The following is an 8459-nucleotide window of genomic DNA, read 5'->3' on the forward strand; positions in this document are numbered from 1 at the left end:
GACAATTACATGCTTAGGAATCTGCCCAAGAGAAATGAACACACATGTCCACACAAAGACTTGTACATGAATATTCATAATATTATTCATAATAGCTAAACTGGAAACAGTCCAGACATCCCTGATCGGGTAAATAAACAAAATGTGGTACACCCATAAAATGGAATACTACTCAGCAGTAGAAAGGAACAGACTGCTGTGATTCATGTTAGAAGAACATGCATGAATTTCAAAAACATTATGCTTGGTAAGAAAAGCCCAATGCCAAAGACCACATATTTTGTCATTGTGATTCCATGAAATGTCCAGAAAAGGCAAATCCACAGAAACAGAAAATAAATTAGTGGTTGCTGGGCTGAGCATGGGCAAATGGTCATGAGAGATCTCTTTTGGCATGATGGAAATGTTTGAAAACTGGGTTGTGGTAAAGGTTGCACAACTCTGTAAATTTACAAAATACCATTGAGTTACAGGCTTAAAAATGAGTGAATTTTATAGTATGCAAATTATACCACAATTGAGCTGTTTTAAAAAAATAAATTAGACACATACACACATCACACACCAATCTTTCTGTATATTAAGCACAAGCCCTATGCTGACTCTAAGGAAAACATAGGAACATATAAGACCATGCTTTTTTTTCTCTTGATAATCTAGGAAGAGACCTATGATGTACAAATAGGTAAATATCATTAATGATAGAAGGCAGCACAAGAGCATCAGCACCTTCACTATGAGCATGCTGGTCCAAACTACCACCCTGTCTCTCTCCTGCCATCGCCTGTTATCTGGTCTCGCCACTTCCACCATCCCTCATAAGGTCTATTTCCTCTCTTTTTTCAATTGAATCAATTTGACTATAACATTGTGTTACTTTGATACACTTATAAGTGGCAATATGATTGCTGTTGTAGTGATATTCATCACATTACATAATTATAATACAATATTACAGTCTATATTCATTATACTTTACATTAGATCACTATGGCTTATTTATGACTTGCTACAAGTTTCTGTTTTCACCACTGCAGCCAGCATGATGTAGTTAAAACCTAATTCAGGTCATCTCACTCCTCTGCTTCAAATGCTATAATGGCTTCCCATCCCATTTAGAGTAATATCCTATGTCTTGAATATGCTTTTTAAAATATTTTATTTTTATATATTTATTTGCCTACACTGGGTCTCAGTTGCAGCCTGCGGGATCTTTAGTTGCAGCATGTGGGATCTAGTTTCTCGACCAGGGATCAAACCGGGGCCCCCTGCATTGGGAGCACAGTGTCTTAGCCACTGGACTGCCAGGGAAGTCGATTTTCACACATTTTTAAGACTCTTCATGATTACTGTCTCCCTGTTTTCCTCAGTTCCGGCCAGCCATAAAGTCTACTTAATATTTCTTGTATATTCTCAGCATGTTCCCACCTCAGGCCCTTTGCACTGGATGTTCCCTGACTGAAACTATCTTCCACCCAATTTCTGCATGGCTTGGTCTTTTTTTTTTTTTTTTTTGCATGGCTTGGTCTTTTACTTCCTCCAAGTCTTTGTTCAGCTGTTACCTTCACAGTGACGCCTACCCTGACCACCTTTTAAAAAAATTCAGTACCTGCCCCCTGAATTTCCTTCTCTCCCTTCCATACTTCATGGCCTCCAGTGCACTTATCACCTACAAACATATTAATACATTATATGTTTCCTTATTTTGGTCTGATTGTCTTCCACTGCCAAAATGTAAGCTACATGAGAGCAAGGATTTTTGTTGTTTATTTCACCGCTATGTTCCCAGTACCTGGCATGTGGTAGGTACTCAATAAATTTTTGCTGAATGAATGACAAAGAAGAGTTACTAAGGGTATTCATAAATAGAAGGCTTGTTTGGAATGTGCAAATTGTGTTTGGGAGGAAGTCTGGCTAGAGCCAGAGGGGTGTGTAAGAGAGATTTAAGCCGACTACAAGGTCAGAATGTGGAGGCCCTTGAATGCCTGGAACATACATATTAAATGAATCAATAAATGAGCAAATGAATCAGCAGCCTGGTTGGGTTCAGCACACCATCTAGCATCCAGTGAAATAATCTGACCTGCATGGATTGTGAAGAGCTGACTCCTTGAAACTTCAGCTTTTTTCTGTGGAAAGAGCTTCTATTGGCAAACAAAATACCCTCTAGAAAAGCTGAAGTGTTCTGTGCTATGCCTGAAATGGCCACTAGGGAATGCTCAAATCCATAATGCTGAACCATTAAGAATGAAATTGGGCTCCATCAAAGGCTGTCTGGGGAGCCCCAATCCTCTGACTGCTGATTTAGCAGGCAGATAAAGTGGAGAAGGATAAGTCTTCCAATACTGTTTTCTCCATTTGCCATACCCCATTTCCTGACCCCGCCCCAAGCACAATACTGGACATGTAGTTAGTGTCCTTGGCATTCAAGGCCCTTCAAAATGATGCTTAGTTTTTGGCCACCTCCCCTAAACAGACTCTATGATCGAGCTGTACTTAAGCTGCATCCTCTGTATATACTTCCTTCTTGTACCATCACCCCCCCCCTTTTTTTTTGCTTTTTTCTCTGCTTATCATTACATATCCAATTCCTATGCATCCCTTTAAAGCGCAGTACAAAAGCCACCTCCTCCATACGCCTTCTCTGATAACTATTGCTGTCACTGCTCACTGCCTTCCTGAGAGCCTGGGCTGTCACTCCATCTCAGCTACAAGTCACTTGGTAAACAATGACTCAGATACTGTCTCTATCCAAGCCCTTCATCCTGGAGTTCCCACTGAAATCAGAAATCGACCATTTCTGGACTGTCAGGGAGGCAATGGATAGAGGTCAAAAAATGAAACAAAAACAATGAAGTTATGATCCTGCAGGAATAGTAAGGAACAGCCTATTCTCCTCTGAACAAATATTATAGATTATACACATGAAATTAAAACAATCATAATGATTATTTCCAGCTGCCTCAACCCTACCCTTGGGGATGAGGAGCAGGCTGACCTGCCCAGCTTCATCCCCTCCCAGGCAAGGCCCCACTGTTCCCTGCCTTCCTTTCTCAGCCTCATCCACCGGGCTTGGCTGCTAGGATCTGGGGACCTCTAATAGACGCCTGGGGCCTTTTTCCCTTTTAGCCTCTCTCCACCTGCTGGAGTCTGTGCTTTGTTCTCTGGAATCATGATAAAGAGCAACTCGGAAATCACATTAAACGTGACAATGTGCCGCAGAGAGCACGTACCACAAATGGCTCCTGGGGCAAGCAGAAGGAGTAGGGGCCTGCCTAGCAAAGTCCGTGCCTGGATTAGTCCAGCCCAGCTCCTGGTGAGCACGCTGGGGGCAGTGGGAGGGCAAGGTTAAACGCAGATAGAAGGAAATCAGCATTTACTTTTAATCTACATAAGCACTCTGTGAGAAGGCATTCTTGTCACTATTTTAAAGACGAGGGAACTCAGGCAGAGACAGACGAGGGCACTTCACCCCAGGCTACAACAGTTCGAATGCAGAGATAGGATTTGCATCCAAATCTCAATGATTACAGTGACCAGCCCCTTTCTACTAGACCATGTCATTTCCATCTATCTCATCCCTGCTCTCTCTCCTCCACAGGAAGGTCCCAGCACAATGGTGGGGACATTGAGGGTGCTCAGCTCCTTTGCTCGGTTCTCTAGCTAATTGCTAGGCCCCAAAGCCGACATTTGCTACTTACATTGTAAGATGTGGGATACCATCAACGCCGTACAATTGTCACTGCATGGCAGTCTTCCCAGAGCCAAATCCTTCTTTATTTGAAGAGTAAAAAGGTACCTGCAAAGAAGTGGGGGGGAAATCTCTTGAGAAAGAAACCAGGAACAAGACAGAAGCATTTCCCTTCGCCCAGACCCAAGATGTTTCAAGAAAGACACAGTGCCCCCAGTCAGGGAGATGCCTGTTGGGGGTGGTGAGTAATGCATAGGCTTCGCTTCAGCCCCTAACCAGCAGTTAGACCACGACTCGGCTGAGCCAGCGCTTTGGCAGGCCCCACAGCCGTTAGGAATCACCCTGGCCAAATCCTCCCGCCAACTCAAGGGAGTTGGCCAACCATCCTCTGGTGGTTTCTGCCACGTAGCAAAGCCACATACCCCGCCAGAGAGAAAGGGAGATTCAGCAAGAATAAGCCTGTGCAGGAGGCCAGGGCTGCTCTGTTCACGAAATGCTCTCAAGTCCTCACTATGGTAACAACTTAGAAAGTTGGCACCATCCCCCCATGTTCCAATTATGGAAAGACAGAGGTTAGGTGATCTTGGCAAAGTCCTATCACCCCGACAGAGTGAAACTGTGGCCAGATCTCAGGTCTGCCATCCAGTTTAGGCTGGCTTCTACCCAAAAGACAGTATTTCAGAAATCAAGAACTTGAGGACACGCTTCTGCCCCTTCACGTGGACCCCCATCTCTGTATCACCTGGGCCCAGCCCAGCGCTTTGCACAGAACAGGTATGAAATTACTGTGTCCCGAATGGAATGAAGCCAGGCTGCCCTTTTCCCCAGCTGTAATCATTCGTGCTAAGTCTCTTCAGCTGTGTTTGAGTCTTTGCGACCCCATGGACTGTAGCCCACCAAGCTCCTCTGTCCATGGGATTTCCCGGCAAGAATACTGGAGTGGGTTACCGTGCCCTCCTCCAGGGGATCTTCCTGACCTGGGGATTGAACCTGTGTCTCTTGCATCTCCTGTACTGGTAGGAGAAGGTGACTCTTTACCACTAGTGCCACCTGGGAAGCCCCCCACCGATAATCAGGGACCATAAAGTGCATGTTGGCATCCAGAGCTTTGCCGAACAGAGAGCATTTGTTCCATACTTTTAAGCCCTTATCAAAGGCAATCAAATTTCAAAAAGATGTGTATAATTAAGATTCTACTGCTGACTGTGTCCCTTCTTGGTCCAAAACTGTTTCCAATATTTTATTTTAGACATTAAAACATTTATTGAGTATCTACTATAAGCATTTCCCTATATAAGATGTAATTGATAATTTTCTAAATAACATTCTATCTAGATTTTTTAAAACCAGTTAAGACTTGAAGGCAATGTGGTGAATCAAAATTAACTGCAGGTGATAGATGAAAATACAGACTGGGAGAAAACAGATAAATTAGTAGATGATTATTCACTTTACAAAAGGGTTCATTATGAAAGTGAAAAGTGATGCTCCCCTAATGGATTAGAAATGATTTAATTAGAAAGTTATATTTGAATGCCACTCTGCGAAGCTCAGGTATTGGCCTCAAACGAGGCTTCCTTGTAAAGTCAACTACAGTTAAGTATTCTCAAATGGACCAATGGGGAAAAAATAAAGGAAGTCTAAACTTTGCCATTGCCTGCTTCCAAATATAGATGTAAATGAGAATAATCAGCCTCAATTGCTAAAGGGGAGGTGAATTTCATTTTACTCCTAACAAGAAAGAAAGTAAACTTCTCATTTGACACATTCCTTGCTGTTTAGGAGGCTGCTGCCTGCTGCAAATACCAAATCGTTTCTCCGAACAGCTGATGAATCATTTATCATCACATTGATTCTCTCATTCTTTATTTTTTTCCGAGAAAAAGTTTATCTCCATCAGAATTGGTTACAATTTGAGACTCGACTGAAATGAGTAAGCAAAGGCAAATTGATAGAGATACCAAGTTATCTGGCAAAGGGGCCTAAAACTCACAGATTTCGAGAGGATTTGGAGAGAGAGACTGCTATGTGAAAAGACTGACTTCTACAAAGACCTCTCAGAAAAGAAGGCCCCTTACAAGAAAAACTGTAAAGAAAAACTGGCCATGAATAATGTTGGGGAATATTTCAGGTGAAATACCCTCTAACATCCCATGACCTTGGTCAAGTCACTCTAGTTCCCAGGACCTGTTTCCTTATATCCCTTTTATATGTAAAAGTCTAGAGTCTAAAGTCTAGAAAGCAGAGTAAGGTTTAGGAGAGTGTTTCCCTGGTGGCTCAGATGGTAAAGAATCTACCCACAATGCAGGAGACCCAGGTTCAATCCCTGGGTCAGGAAGGTCTTTTGAAGAAGGATATGGCGACTCATTCCAGTATTTTTTCCTGGAGAATTCCACGGACAGAGGAGCCTGGAGGGCCACAGTCCATGCAGTAGCAAAAAGCTGGACACAACCTAGCAAGTGACACTTTCATTTTTTTTCTATGTTGACACGAAGAAGTAAGTTTACATTGTCATTTTAAAGGGCATTTTTACAAATATAAAAAATCTTTAACATTTCATACTTTATATCTTTTAAATTTTTATAAGTATACAAATATTTTACTTATATAAAATTAATAATCACAATTATTAATATTGTACTTAATATTATACAATATTAATATTGTACTTAAATGTCAATCATTTATAATTGTGCAAAATAAATAATTTATTACAATTTATTTTTATATTTTTGACTTTTCTACTTTAGAAAGGTTTTATGAGTCATTATCACTTCCTACCTATGGGATACACACACACGCGCACACAACCATTTTCAATATGCAGGGAACTTAGCTGGCATCATACTTGTGCTGCCAAGCTGCCCCCTGATTGGAACACAGACAACAATGAAGGCAAATGCTCTTACTGTTTAGCAGTTAATGGCATATCCCTCAAGTGGGCACCCAGGCTGGTTACCGCTTTTAGAACACCACCCCTCCTTCTCCCCCAAGTCCCTATCCTTTGAAAGATTAACACTTTGGGGACCAGCCAGGCCTTCCTGCTCACCAACTCCTCACCATCTCCCAGAAAGAGACTATGATCCAAGCCATCCAAAGAAGGCTAGAAGCCTGTTCCCTGATAAAAGGATAATGATTAAATAACATCATACAAGTACTATACCTTGTCAGCTCTTCTCGCAGATGTCCAGGGTCCACTGGGAAAAATTTCACCATAAATTTGAAAACAACTTCCTTAGGATCTTAAAACACAATATCTCCATAAGTTTTATTTCAACAGTTACGGGTCTTCAGAAACACACACACATATGCACACGCACACGCACACACTCCCCTCTCCCCTCCCCTCCTCTCCTCATCACTCCTTCCCATGGACTTTTCACTGAAATTTCATTTTTTCACATTTGTGAGATGCTGCTATTCTGGACAGTGCCTCTCTGTGGACAGCAATCGGGAAAGTCCTCGTGACCCTCTTCCTACTCTCTCTCTCTCTCTCTCTCTCTCTCTGTCTCTCTCTGAGTTTCTTTTTGTAAAGATGTGCCCCATTTGGGGCCTACTGTGACCTCTCTTAAGAAGTGTTGCATTTAGAAAAATATACCACTTGCTACTTGGGATTCTGCATTCCTGGCTGAGAGAAGGGCCCTACTATAGAGGCAGGTGAATTTCAGCTGGCTCAAAGATTCATAAAGGGACCTAGTAGTAGGGACTGAGACCTCTGTGTGTCATCAATTCTACATTAAGAAAACATCTTTGGAGATTGGGATTGACATGTACACACTGCTATATGTAAAACAGATAACCAACAAGGACTTACTGCAAAACTAATTGCTTAAAAAATCTGTATCTACTTGCCTTCACTCCTACTTACATTTAAAAATAAGAAACTTTTTGCATCAAAAGCAAGTGTACACATGCAGCACTAACACCATTCATTCAGTAAATATTTGTTGAGTGTCTGTTGTATGCTAAGCATTGTACTAGCAGGTCCTGGAAATAAAAATACAATTAAGCATTCAAAGGCTGGTAGAAGAGGCAGACTTCTAGACTGACAAATACAGCACCACAAAGTGTTATAAGCCCAAGAGGGAGAAAAGAGTTTGGAAGAAGTCAAGGAAGGCTTCCTGGAGGAGCTGACACCTCAGTAGGGCCACCAGATTTAGCAGATAAAAAGACAGGATTCTCAGTTAAATTTGGATTTCAGATAAAAATGATTGCATGGGATGTACTTACACTAAGAAAATTAGTCTTCATTGTTCTGAAATTCTAATTTAGTTGGGCATTTTCTATTTTATCCGAGAAGCCTACACCTGAGGCTAGTTTTGTTAAAGTCAGGAGAGAGAGGAGTACAAAGTGGTCTGAGGCAGAGGTAAAGGCTAAAAAGCCAGTCAGAATTCAGTGCTTTGTGGATCGTGCAAAAGGGTTTGGACTTTATTCTAAGGGCCACAGGGAGTCGTGGAAACATTTTAAGCAGGAGAGTGATGTGGTAAGGTTTCTATTTGCAATAGTTCCTTTGGGAGTAGTGCACAAGATGGATTGTGGGGGTGAGGTGTGGGGGGGGTCAGTTGGGAAGCTGTTGGAATCATGTGACAGATTATCATCGTATAGTGCGTGCTAAGTCACTTCAGTCATGTCTGCTTCTTTGCGACCCCATGGACTATATAGCCCACCATGCTCCTCTCTTCATGGATTTCTCAAAGCAAAAATAATGGAGTGGGTTGCCACTCCCTTCTCCAGGGGGTCTTCCTGACTCAGGGATCGAACCCACGTC

This window comes from Odocoileus virginianus, unplaced genomic scaffold (assembly GCF_023699985.2).
Source record: "Odocoileus virginianus isolate 20LAN1187 ecotype Illinois unplaced genomic scaffold, Ovbor_1.2 Unplaced_Scaffold_2, whole genome shotgun sequence".
In the NCBI taxonomy this organism is placed as follows: Eukaryota; Metazoa; Chordata; class Mammalia; order Artiodactyla; family Cervidae; genus Odocoileus; species Odocoileus virginianus.